This window comes from Zingiber officinale, chromosome 4B (genome assembly GCF_018446385.1).
Source record: "Zingiber officinale cultivar Zhangliang chromosome 4B, Zo_v1.1, whole genome shotgun sequence".
In the NCBI taxonomy this organism is placed as follows: Eukaryota; Viridiplantae; Streptophyta; class Magnoliopsida; order Zingiberales; family Zingiberaceae; genus Zingiber; species Zingiber officinale.
Window position 1 is genome coordinate 43,087,685 of NC_055993.1, and position 14,157 is coordinate 43,101,841.

General features: G+C 35.5%; 1 protein-coding gene across 7 annotated transcripts in view; it reads right to left on the reverse strand.

Moving 5' to 3' along the window:
• Positions 1 to 253: 253 nt before the first annotated feature.
• The window catches only part of LOC121975000 (probable inactive histone-lysine N-methyltransferase SUVR2), a 39,753-nt gene continuing 25,849 nt past the window's right edge, over positions 254 to 14,157 (reverse strand). The window contains exons 10-11 of one of the 7 annotated variants that reach the window (XR_006110185.1): positions 8,023 to 8,170; positions 254 to 532 (exon numbers count right to left, since the gene is read on the reverse strand). The gene's annotated coding sequence lies outside the window, so the exon portion shown is untranslated. Of the gene's footprint in view, positions 533 to 5,777; positions 6,002 to 8,022; positions 8,179 to 11,645; positions 11,897 to 14,157 lie in introns of those variants that run through there. The other 6 variants (XR_006110183.1, XR_006110184.1, XM_042526334.1 and 3 more) reach the window with 6 other exon arrangements.

Consider the following 14,157-nt stretch of genomic DNA (forward strand, 5'->3'; position numbering starts at 1 on the left):
TTACCAAGTTTAAAATCCTTAGAGGTACATGGAGGAAACCTTACCAATCATTTTATCATAGACATTGATTAAAACATTTTCTAGCAAACATATGTGATTTTATTTTATTTTTTTAAATGCACGGAATAAGAGAGTGCAAATAATATATATCTAAAAAATCAGTAAACTTGCACAGAATTTGAATCCTGTCTATCACTTAGCACGCAACATAAGGGACTGCAATTACCAATCGACGATCCTCCAGATGCAAACGTTGATACACAAACACCTACTTATAATTGAAGTGGCTTACATAGGCAGCTTTGATATCTACAAAACGCAAGTATCAAACGTTGGAACCAAGATAAGAAAGTGCCAGATAATGCTCATACCAAAAAACGCTGAGATTTCTATCTAATTTACACCACAGCAGTTTCTATTGACTATCTGTTAGTGCTAACAAAAACTTTTATTTGGAATGCACCCAAAATTCACTCGAAATCTATAGCTTCACGTCCAGTCAACTACATTGCAGATGCTCTTGATCGGGTCCCTGACAATGGACATTGCATAAGAGGATGATCAATAGCAGAGATATTACACATGCTATTTCATAAAATGGATGGTGGATTGTTATTTTACATCTGGCAAGAACGTTTTATTTTTAGCCTCATTTCTTATAATTTGATTAGGATATGTAGGATGGAAGCACTTTGTTTAAGATAGTAGAAAACAGGTAGAATAGAAAGCCTTGATATACTTCCGATAGCAGAAGAAAATATACATATCGGGATGAACTAATTTAATCAAAAAACACATGGAAGTAGGTCAATTCTTATTTTATCAAGCCAGGCCGATCCTAACAATTTTTTGGTCTGAGTCTAATTTTTTTTTTTGAAAAAAAAAAGGCCTCTAAATTATAATGTGTTCATATTCTTTTAGTGTCATAACAACTTTTTCAAATTAAATCAATACATTAAAGACAATATAAAAAATTTAAAAAATATGTAATTATCAAAATATTTCTATTATAATCTAATAATAAGATAAGCATGTCCAAAATGATCACTAAAAAATAATCTACCCTACAATTTAAGAGTAAAAAGTACTAATCAAATCTGTATGATCAAGTTATTCAATAATTTCCTTTTCAATTGATATCATAGTCAATCCATTCAATCTTTCTTATGAGATGATTGATCGGAGAAAAGTTTTAATGAGATTTCATTTTGAGAAACTTCGTTCTGCATTTGCTATTATAACCACGATAGTTAATAAAATTTTATAAGCAATGCGAGCATTTGAGAAATACCCATTCATTTTCTTCAAGTATTCATTACATCATTGCCGATTTTGGTTCTCTTGGTACTGAACACTTGAGAATATAAACTAGAAAATAAGTCATCCCCATAATATCAAAACAACTCCTATGAGACAGAGAACTTTTAAGATTCTTGTAAGACCTCAACAAGGCTTCATCATATGCACGTTGTAACCTCTCCTAAACAAAAAACCAAATGTTTCTACATATTTTTGAAACTGTTCAAATTGAGTTTTCGAGAAGAATGAGCTTGATTGGATTATAAAGAGAAAGTAGTTGAGCATACTTAGAGAAAGTAATTTTCTAATCAATGTTGTTCCACATCTCCGTATCATTAGAGCAAGTCCTAATTCAAGTTCTCATATTGAACATACTCATCATCTTTTTCATTATCATTCAATTCATCCATATTGACATGTTCAAGAATTCTTCAATATCAATCTCATTCTCATTCAATTCATTTTCTTGTTAACCACTACTTGAATTATCAATCACGTTTCCAACCTCTACAACTAACTATTTTTTTTATTTGAAACAAATAACTTATTAATATTTCCACTTTGACTTTGAATTATTTCTTCAATCTTTAGCTTTCTTTGTCTTTTTTGAGACCCGGGCATGTACTTAGAAGGCATAGCTAACCTAGGAATTCAACAAACAATTCAAAAGAATATCACATATTGCAATTTTATGAGACATTTATTCAAATATTTAGTAAGCATTTAATCCATATCTCATCTTAATGAAGATTTCTTACAATAGATTAATGTAATTGCTAGCATTATCATAAAATAAAGTAGTAAAAATAACAATTTCCCAAACTAAAAACTCACTCTATCTTTGTCTACAAAATTAACAAAGTCACCAACATTTTTTCTCTTCGATTCAAGATCTCAAAGAAAATACACAAATCTCATTTCATCTATTAAGCAAATCGAGGAATCTGCTCTTACTTTTGAATGAAAAATGCTCTAAACTAATAATAAAAAAAACAAGAGGAAGAAGAAATCAAACCTTTCAGCTACTAAAAAATGATTCTACCAAAAGATCTTTCATTTCTTTTTGAGAATCAAAAAGAGAAAGAAGAGAAAAAGGATTCTTCCATCGGTTGACGAGAAGGATTAGAGTGCGAGGAATTATATTAGGACAATTTACACTACTATATAATGGTTTTGTTTTTCAAAATTATGGCCCCCCTAAGAAAATGGGCTTGAGTCGGATGACTCTTTTGCCTCCTAATAGGCACGGCCTTGTCAAACACTCCCTTCAAACTAGAGGACAAATATCGACTATGCCCGAGTTGTTGCATAGAGATGACTTGAACTTATTCTTACTCTTGATGTCAAACACTACCCCTCAAAATAGAAATAGAGGATAGATATCGACCAAGCCCAAGTTGTTGCATAGATATAGACTGAGCCACCAAAATAGTTTGGTAAAAATCTAGACAAGTTTATCTTCTAAAGGAGTATATGGTCCATTGATTTATTGGACACATGGCATCTCAAAGGCAGTGACAGTATACTTAAATGTGTTTAATGCATCCATGAAACACCAACTGCCTTGCAATGTAAATAGTTGCTTATTGTTGTAATGCATATTCATTGGTTTGGTGCTTGTAAAACTAAGGGCATCTCCAATAGTTAAAGCTTTGAATGAGCTTTTTTGAAGATTTCAATATGCCACATCAACATTATAAAAACTCATTGAAATATTCCTAATGGTTAAAGCTCTAAGTGAGCTTTTTTGTAATTCTCTCCACATGTAATTGCAATGCTCATGCACATTAATTCTCTCCATAAGTGGACTTATTATTAATTATTTATAAAATGAAACATTATAAAACATTATGACAATCATTGACATTAATTATTAGCTCTATGTTTAAGAGAAAAAAGCAGGTTTGAAAACTCAAACCTGTTCTTAAATTAAAAACCCCAAACCTTGTATACACAACCATAAAAGCTCTTTTTGGTGAAGTTTTTCAATTTTACAAACCTCTAATAAAGCTTGCATTGGAAATGCTCTAAGTCGTCATGTAAACTTATGTTGTATATTGTGCTTTAACTAGAAGGTGCTATCACATGTAAGTTCATCCTTTTTCATGTAGAATTTAAAATGCATATAGATTGTGCTTTAACTAAGTCGTCAGTGTATATTGACACTGAAATGCATAAAGAATTTGAAGTAGAAATTATGCCAACAGAGGACCCAGCATAGCCAGAAAAATGAGTCAACATTTGAATTTCATATTTCTTGCGGGTAGTCCTTTCCCTGGATATCCTTTAATATACTACAAGGTTTATAACATTGCTAATCAATAACAATAAGAATTTTTACATGAACCAACTTCCAACACTGACTGTTCAAAGCTATAAATAAGCATCTTCCACGCTGAGGAAAATAACATATCCTTCAGAAATCTTGAAATGATAAATTTGATTTTTGGTTTATTTTTTTAATGAGGTGTTATATCGTTTTGATGCCATCGGCATAGATTGCTAAAATTATAATATTGGCAGCACTATATTGGACAAAGATTGAATGATCTAATCTTAGTACACCCCGGACAACTTTGGTGACCTAATGACAAACCTTTCAAACCACATCCTATGATTTTGTTTAGATTAAAGATTTCCCTTTTTAGGTTTAGCCATATAAGGTTTGAAGTAAATTGATCTTAACTGTATCTTTTTGTAATCAATCTAACCTTATATCAACCAATATAACAAGACAGATAATTGATTGTAAAACAGGAAACAGGATCTACACCATGTGATGGAAAAACAAATTCTCATATTTCTTGCCATGGTTTGGCCTCATGGTGCAATCTGGAAATCCTCATAGATGGCAAAGACATGGGAATGCAAAAATCTAAGCATAAATTTTTAGATAAAACTAAAACTGGGAATAGGGTACATAATGAAAGTACACTTACCTTGCTGCAGAGCAGCAATCAAGAATGAATGAAGGAGGTACTAGTGTCAGAGAGACTAATGAAAGAGTTACAAGTGACCACTAAGAATCTGATTGGTCTTCACTACAATAACAATGAGCCTCTAAGGATGTGGCATTGTATATAGGTACAAACGGAAAAATACTAGATCATAAGACTTGTAGTAACTTAGGAGCAAAGCCAAGAAAAATGCAAAGAGTAGATCTACAGATAAAATTATCATGTCCTGGTCCAAGGCAAGGACATGAACAGAGCATAAACAACCAAAAAACCCTAAAGCAGCAAGAAAAAACATTTTATATTGGAAGAAGAAATGATGAAATTTTACCCATTAAGAATAAAGAGAAGAAAATACTGGCATAATATAAGGTGAGAACATCTCCCCAATATAGTTAAGGTACATGTATACAAAAACATCATAGAACATGTGATCCGGAGAAGATGCTGATTCTTGCATTTTTGTGATACCATGATTTCAATATGTATTCGAACATATGATTTAGTGGAAGATACCTTGCAAAATATAAAAAGAAAAAAAAAAGAACAAAGCTTATTTGCATATACACAAGCATTATCACTATCTTTTGATAGAATTAGAAAACTATCGTTTATGTCCCCTCGGGACGATCTAGTGGCTAGCGCATAAGGTGCTGCCACCATGAGGTCTGGGGTTCGAATCTCGGTATAGCCGAGGTAAATGTCTCCCTTATGCATCAGCAACTATTCCAAATGCTAGTAGCCACTCGTGATTTACCTCCTCTGTGTTGGCCCTATGATGGGTTGTCGGGGACGAGCGTATTCGCCTTTTTCCACCATAAAACTATCGTTTATATATTAAGTACGTCATGCTGACTTCTCAAAGAAAAAAAGTCATGTCATGTGAAGACAGTCAACAGAATAATGAATCAATTGTCAGTAGAGATAGGTCTAGGACCTTAAATATGAGTGAACACCAAAGGGATAAAGTATGCTCATGAGTACTAAAGGAAAATGATGCATGTGGTCTTTTCCAAGTTCAAAGATGCATGGTGGGTTTGCTTACTTCAAAAATGAATGGTAGTGCCTGCCAAGTCAAATGCTTCACATTGAAACTGGGTTAGTGAGACTGAAACACTGATAATCTTTCTTATTTTAACCGGAGACATTAACAAGACAATGATGCCATTGGTAAGGGGTTATGCTAGTGGTAGTAAGAGCATTAGAGAAGATTTGATCGTCTATGTAATAAATTCCATCATATTTATGATTGTCACCAACCCTACCTCTGTGCATAGATCATTAAAGACATAATGACAAGGATAGCAGGTTACATAATTACTTAAGGTTCCTGTAGAGTGAAAATAGAGAATACCTTCATGAGAAATTGTGGAGCATAAAGATTTTTGACTAAGAACAATAAGCATGAATCAAAAGAATATGGTCCTTTAAATGAGAAGTGTTAGCATTAGAGATAAATAGTATGGTTAAAAAGTGAAGAGTAGAAATTAAATTTTGATTGTCTATCAGATGTGAAGATGCATATGAACCAGAAAACATGGAATTATGGATTTTAACATACAAGATATGAATCAATAAGTGGTAGTGATAGCAAATTTAGATCAATCATTTGCATTCTAGAACAATGCCTGAAATAGTTCATATTCAATTGAACTAATAATAATTATGATCGATGTTGGAGTTACAATGAAACTAAATGTGTGGCGTCTTGTGCAGCAGATGATCTTCCAAACCAATCCTGCAACAATCTGATGAAAAATTAGCGCAACTAAAATGAATTCATGGTTGGTACGAATTCTGTATGCATTCATAACCACATAACCACATCTTCCACCTCCTAGATCTTGTCTACAAACATAGGCTAAAGCTTTAGCCGAGGTTAAGAAGATCACAACACTTAGATTAAGGCAGTTGATAAAGATGGTATTGTAGCAGTTGCAAATTACATGGATGCCACTGTGGAGATCATCAAAGCAGACAATAACTTAGCAACTTGAAAATTGAAATTCTTCGTAACACTTGGAAACTTTGGGATATGTGGAGATGGGATGATATATGGCAAGTTTATCCCACATTCTCTGAAGAGCAACAACGTATACAGGTAATGAACAATCATGTTGTGTATACTTAATATATACGAGAGGCATTCTTTATATGAGAGTGAATATGCCAAAGAACATCCCATATTTCCTCAAAGTTACAGAGGAGCATTACTAATGAAGCTGATTGATTCCATTTGATTGAGAAGTTATATAAAGTCAATAAATCATGTTAAGTGGCATGGTGGAGAAATGAGATGGCTGTACTCCCATTAAGATCCAATAAGAACTTCAAATGTCTATGCCCATAAGAGAGACAGATCTCTTGAGTTTGATATTGGTTCTGATACCACCATTGGACAGTTAGTGAATGAGAATTTCATGATGGATGAGAAAACAACAAGAGATGTTGGTCCTAGTGTTTAGATAAGCATAACCCAAGGAGAAGTAAACTATTCTGGATCTATAGTTGGTGTTAGCATGAAAATCAAATGGCAAAATATTCAAGTATTAGTTGTATCAAATCGAAAGAATGGACTAAGTCAAAACTAGTTGGGAAAATTTTAAAAAAAAAAATCAAATCAAATTATTTCCTATATAAAATTATAAAATATGTTTTATAAAAATCATAAAAGCACTGTTTAGAAGCCCTTGCCTAAGTTGCCTATGTAGCCACATATGCTTTATGCAACTAGGGACCAGATAGATAACATCCGTTTAAGGCCATATACAGATTATACAAGCTAAATGAATCCCTAGCATCTTAAAGTTTATATTGATTAAACATATTTTGCTAAATAGACAAAAGAAAAGCAAGAATTTCTAGCCAAGATAAATTTTTTGTTATATGGATTGTAGCAGCTGATTAACATTTTGTTGTTATGTATAATATGTTTCTGTTATCTAAATTACTTAGATTCATATAAAAAATGTTTTCAAAAGTTATGGATCAATTAGAAAGGATAGTTAATTTAACAATTAAGTGATAGATGTAAAAAAATTTTAACCTAATCTACCAACCTATCAAATGAATTCAAGTGGTCATACAAAATTGAAAACACAAGTAGATGAATGGTTATGGATTGTATCAGCTGATTAACATTTAGTTGTTATGTATTATATGTTTCTGTTATCTAAATTACTTAGATTCATATAAAAAATGTTTTCAAAAGTTATGGATCAATTAGAAAGGATAGTTAATTTAACAATTAAGTGATGGATGTAAATTTTCTTTAACCTAATCTACCAACCTATCAAATGAATTCAAGTGGTCATACAAAATTGAAAACACAAGTAGATGAACGGTTGTCCAAGGATTTATTTGTGAAAATCTAAGCCCGTGCATTGTCCCTGCATTGTTGACACAAAAAAGATGGTAGTTGGTGCATGTGCATAGACAATCATGCAATCAATAAGATCACTATCAAATATTGATTCCCCATTCCCCCATGTTGGTTGGATATGCTGGTTGGTTTTTGTATCTTTTCAAAAAATGATTTGAAAAGTGGTATCATCAAATACACAGAAGGCCTAGAAAATGAATGGAAGACAACTTTTAAGATTAAAGATGACCCTTTATGAATGACTTGACATGCTTATTAGCCTTTCAAACGCTCCTAATACATTCATGCGCATATGAATTATGTATTGCGACAATTAATCAAAAAAATTCTTATTATTTATTTCAAAATTATCTAAATTTATAGCAAGAATAGAGTAGATAATCTTACCCATTTATAAAAGTTCTTCACAAGGAAGAAGCTTTACATAAATTTGAAGAAATACAACTTCATCTGTGATAATCTTGAGTTTTATGGTGTAATCTAAAGGATTAGAAGCATCCAAGCAAGCTAAGAGCCATCCAAGAGTGGTCATTATCTAGGACACTACAAGAAGTCAGTAGCTTTCATGGCCTAGTAACAATTTTTCGAACATTTATAAAAAGTTTTGATTGTAAGAAGAAATATCAGTTTGTTTGTACCAGCACAGTGTCACAAGCTTTTGAAGAAAGAAAAGATTGGTGACGCATCAATTCTTTGACTACCAAATTTTTCCAAGGTTTTTAAAGTGGAATGTGATGTATCTAATGTTCGAAGAAGGGAATCCTATCGCATTTTTTAGTAAAATGTTGAATGAGACAAAACAACAATGTTCCACTTATAACAGAAAATTTTATGCATTAATTCAAGCTTTGCACTATAGGCGACATTACCTTCTTCCACAAGACTTTGTTCTATACTCTGATCATCAAACTCTTCGATACATTAACTCAAAGGAAATAATAGACATCAGAAATGGGTTGCCTTCTTGCAAGAATATTCCTTCGTAATGAAACACAAATCAATGTTGAAAAAAAGGCACTTGATGCACTGAGAAGAATGGTATATTCTTTTGTGGTTGTACAAATGGAGTTTAAGCTATTCAAGAAAGGCTACCCTTCGTGCAAAAATTTCAGCATTATATTGGCTACCTTGTTTGCGAGATAGCATGGTATCATTTGGAAGGGATAGACTGCAACAGTTGAAGATGTTTCTATTGGCCTAGCCTTTAAAAAAGATGTGGCCAAAATTGTCTCCATGTCTCACATGCCACTTATCCAAAGGGCAGCCTGGTGCACGCTATGTGGAGTCTTGGGGAAGGATCAATTATACACCGTCTTACCCTGCTTTTGGCAAGAGGTTGTTTCCATTTTCAAACCCGTGATCTTTTGGTCCCAAAGTAACAACTTTACTGTTGCACAAAGGCTCCCCTTCTTAGGTAATTCAACAAACAGGTTGTATTGCAAAGGAAGAAAGAAAAATGAACGCTTGTATTACTACTTCCTGTTCCACACAAACCATGGCAGAACCTAAGCATACTTTTTTGTACTTGATTTACCTAGAACCATTAGAGGACAATAACTCTATATTTTTGTGGTAGATTGTTTTCCAAAAATGACACATTTTCTCCCATATTCAAAAATTTCAATGTTGTGCACATTGCTAAGTTGTTATTCTCATGGTTTTCCATGAACAATTGTTTCTGATCAAAATGTTCACAAGTTACTTTTAGTGACCCGTCACGAGAAAAATAAATATGAAGCTAAAGTTTTCTTCTTCTTTCAACCCTCATAGAGATGGTCAGACACATGTAAGCAACAAAAGTTTGGGTGATTTACTTCATTACCTGATTGGAGATCATGTTACAACATGGGATAAAATTTGTATAATTGTTGGATTTTCATGTAAGAGTTATGTGAATAAGTCCACACTAAATGCAATCATTTGAAATTGTTACAAAAATAATTCTTAGAAATTCACTTGATTTGGTTTCTTTACCATTAGAGGCAAGACCAAATGCTGAAGTAATGCTTTTAGCAAACACACAGATAAGATGTGCATAATGATGTCATGCGAAAACTTAATAAAAAAGGACTAACCCCAGTATACGAAAATCCCACAAATGCAAAGTCCCAAGGAAGGGTCGGACCACATATGGTTTATTATACATAAATCTTACCCTACACTGCAGGTTGTTTCTGCGACTGAACTATGACCACAAGGTCACACCGCAACAATTTTACCATTGCATCAAGGCTACTCTAAACATAATCATATTTAGGTAAATAATGAACCTAATGCTCGTCAAGCATCACTTCAAAGATTGGAAAAAAAAATTAAAGATGTAAAAAACTATAAAATTTTGTCAAAAAAGTTTATATTATCAAATGGCAGGCATGATCCTTTTAGATTAATGATGAATTCTAGTAGCTAAACTGAGATTTTTATTAAAAACAAATAGCTCGTAAGGGATGAGCTTTTCTCAGTCAAGGAAGGTTGATGGAGACAAGTGGCAAACTTCTCTAGAAGTTATAAGCATAGAAATAAAGATTCTAAAGCCCAATTTTAAATTTGGCATATTTTGGAAATGATGAATATATTTAGGAAATGATGTAAAGTCTACCAATTCCAATGTTTGTAAGTCAAAGTATGAGAACATAAAGAGTAAGTCATAAAGTCCAACAGTTTCAACATTTGATAGTCAAAGTTTGGAAAATTGAAGCTTGAATTAAAAGAGTCTAATTTAGTCAAGAGTATAATAAAAGTATATTTATGAGTCCTTTCAGTTTTCTATGTTTGAAGAATCCATCCATTAGAATAAATGTGTATGTTTATTCATACTGCTGAGAGATAAAATAGAAAAGTCTTTAAGAAACTCTTCCAGATTACGTCATGTAATTTCCCTAGGATTCCTTAGGTGTCATGTCTAAGTTTCTAAGGCCTTTATACACTTCTTTAGGAGAGGGAGGAGAACTGCTTTAGAAGATCCTTGAAAGAGATTGGTGAGAAGATCATGGAGTGTGGAAACTTCTAGGGAGGAAGTGGGGCCCTCTTGCAAGGTGGGGTGGGGAGAGACATTGAGGAAAAGAAGGGAATGGGGGCCCTTTGCTTCTGGAAGAAGACGAGAGAGATAATGCCAACGAGGGTAGAAGACTTTGCTACATAGTAGGCACTAAATAAGGCCTAATTGAGTTACAACTTCAATATGGCCTAAATAATTTAAAAAGGAATAACATAAGATTAGGTCTTGCTATTTCATGTAATCTTAACAGAGGTCAACTTACAGAATACAACAATTTTATCCCTCATTGTAACGACCCGCCTCTTACTGACTAGGCTGCGAGGCCGGTCGTTACGTAAGTGCTGTACTGACTGTGCGGAAAACTGAGCTAATTTAAATTTTTGCTAAACTGATCAAAACTTAATGCTCTGGGTGTACCTAGGAGTCGTACACATGCTAAGGGAGATATCCTATACATCCCCAATGACCTGTTATCTACAATCAGGCATCTCAATCGATCCATGGATCGATTGGGCTGTCGGATCGATCCCGTGATCGATCCAGCTTGACACTGGCACGGTAGAAGGCTCTGGATCGGTCGGAAGACCAGAGCTTTCTTTACGCACCTGGATCGGTCTGCCGACCGATCCAGGACCTCACTGATCGGTCGGACTGACCGATCAGTGAGCCTCCGTGCGTCTGCTTGCTGGGCGCAGCTGGATCGGTCTACCGACCGTTCCAGGAGCACCCTGATCGGTCGGTAGACCGATCAGTGCACTTCCTATGTTTCTGTTCGCCTCTGGATCGGTCGGCTGACCGATCCATAACCCTTGCCAACTCTCTGTTCGTGCCTGGGTCGGTCGGCTGACCGATCCCGTGACACCAACTCATTCCTGATCGGTCGGCTGACCGATCAGGGTTTCTGATTTCGAATCAGAAACTCTGATTTCAGCACTGGTTCGTGCCAAAACCTCCCACTACAACTATCTAATGTATAATAAACATTCTAGCAACATGTAGTAACAATTCTAACTTAAGCTAAAGCAAGGTTTACTGGTTCATGGCATTTTAACAACTTGAAGTGCATGAAGATATAAATTTCTAAAGTTCTAATTGCTAAGGTTCAAAAGTGCCTAAGACATGAAAACTGAACTAATAAATTGTAAAGTGCTAAAGTAAATGCTAAATCCCCAGAGGGTCTTTTATTCCAGTTCCTTCCACACACATCCTCATCTGCATTGACCTCCAGCCTCCACTGCTAGTCCATTTTCCTTTTACCTGTATCTGCAGTATAAGGAAAATAGTATCTGTAAGCTTAAAACTTAGTAAGAAACCATCTACCTCACAAAACCATGCATACGATGCAAATATGATTTTAAATCATGCTGTTTGAAAAATATACTGAATATGCAAGCATGGCATGGCATGGTATCATACAAAGCATGGCATAACATAAAAACTGAACATGCTTTAAACTGAACATGACATACTTATAAAATGAGCATAAAACTGAACTAATCATGCATATATCTAAATCTGTACATGAACTCAAATCATGTAAACTGAACCTGAACTGAACTGAAAGCTAAACTAGTGTTCTCATCACTGGTTTCAAATTTGAAAACTATACATATAATAGATGAAAATACTAAACATGCTGTTTGGGCCCGGCAACTGTAACTAGACCCGGGTTTGCAAGTCCCGAATTTAGTAGGGTCTACTAGGTTATCTGAACCTAGCGACTGACTGGGTTATCTGAACCTTACTAGGTTATCTGAACCTAGGGATGACTGTGGGAGTCCAACCCAATGGATATCTGATCCAGTACAGTGCCAACTGAATAAAAGTAAAATACTGAATACTGTTTTATTTTACTTTGCTGTTCTAGGTTATCTGAACCTAGAGCTAGGTTATCTGAACCTAGAGCTAGGTTATCTGAACCTAGAGGCTACTGTGGGAGCCCACCCAATGGATATCTGATCCATATAGCTGTAATAACTGATAATAAACTGAATAAAATGTTTCTAATACATTTTACATACTGTTAGGACGCCTACTGGTGCATCCTTCTGAACTGGGCATTCTACCGAACGCTTGGTATGCACTAAAAGCACACCCTAAAACTGAAAACTGTAAAACTACTGAACTAACGCTAAAATTAACAAGCGAGAGCAATTATACTGCAGGTGAGGGGTTTCTTACCTCAATCGCAAGGTTTTCTTACGATTCTATTCGTTAGGTTTCTCGAAAAACTGATCCTCTCGACGAACCGCTTACGTCCTCGCGTTCCTCTCGCGGAGAAGAATCTTTTTCGTGTTGGAGTCGTCGCCGGAAGATGATCCGAGAGTCCTTGGAAGAGAACCCTAAAGTTCCCTTGGTGTGGCGCCGAGAGAAGGAGGAAGAGAAGAGGGTGGCGTCGGCGTGAGGTTTGGAGGGGGAGGAGATGTGCCGAACCAACTAAATCAAAATAAACCAAACCCACTTAAACCTCCTATTTATATCAAGTGGTAATTCCGGTCCAACTCTAATATAAATATCAACGTTTCTCCTTTCTCTCAGCACGGCCCTGCTGGGTTCAACTGGTTACTAACATTATCTCTTACACCATAGGTCTCGGGTTCGATTCCCGCCTAAGCTATTTTGCGACCTATTTGTTTTTGCTACTTCCGCTACTTGGAAAATTCCGGAAAAATATCTAATAATTCCAGAAAAATCATAGAATAATTCTAAAATAAATTGGAATTTTTCGGGCTTTACAGACCCTCCCCTTATAAAGTTCCGTCAACTTAAAAAACTTCTGTCTCATGCTGGCCTCTGTCTCCCAAGTCGCCTCTGCTGTGTGATTTTGCCAGTGACTTTGACTAGTGGTACTTCCTTGTTCCGTAATTTCTTTCTTGCTCGGTCTATTATCTGAATAGGCCGTCGTCACGGATCTGTACCAACTGGGGCTCGATCACCTGGGTGGCGTCTGGAATATGCTTCTTCACGTGGAGACATGAAATACGTTGTGGACGGTGGACATCTCCCGAGGTAACTCTAGCTCATATGCTACCTTGCCCACTCTCTTCGTGATAAGGTATGGTCCTACATATCTGGGACTAGCTTCCCTTCTTCCCAAAACGCATGACTCCCTTGGGAGCTACTCGAGGAAAAGCTGATCCCCAACCGAAACTCTAGGGTCTGCGTCGTGTATCGGGATAGCTCTTCTGACGGCTCTGTCTGTCTCTCTGGCGAATCTGCTGTATGGCTGTTGTGGTATCTGCTACTAGATCTGTCTGAAGCTCAAGTTCCTTTTTCACCACTCTCGTACCAACAGATTGGTGATCCGCACCTCCGCCCATGGAGTGCCTCATAAGGTGTCATGCCGTGATAGCAGTTGTTGTATGCAAATTCTGCTAGACTCGGATATTTGCACCAACTTCCTGAAATCTAGGGCCTGAGCTGGAGCGTATCTTGAGTACAGTTTACTCGCTCCGTCGACCGTCATGGAGGATGGAAAGTCTTGAATTTTAGCGGGTGCCCATGGTGTTGTACACTTCCGAAGT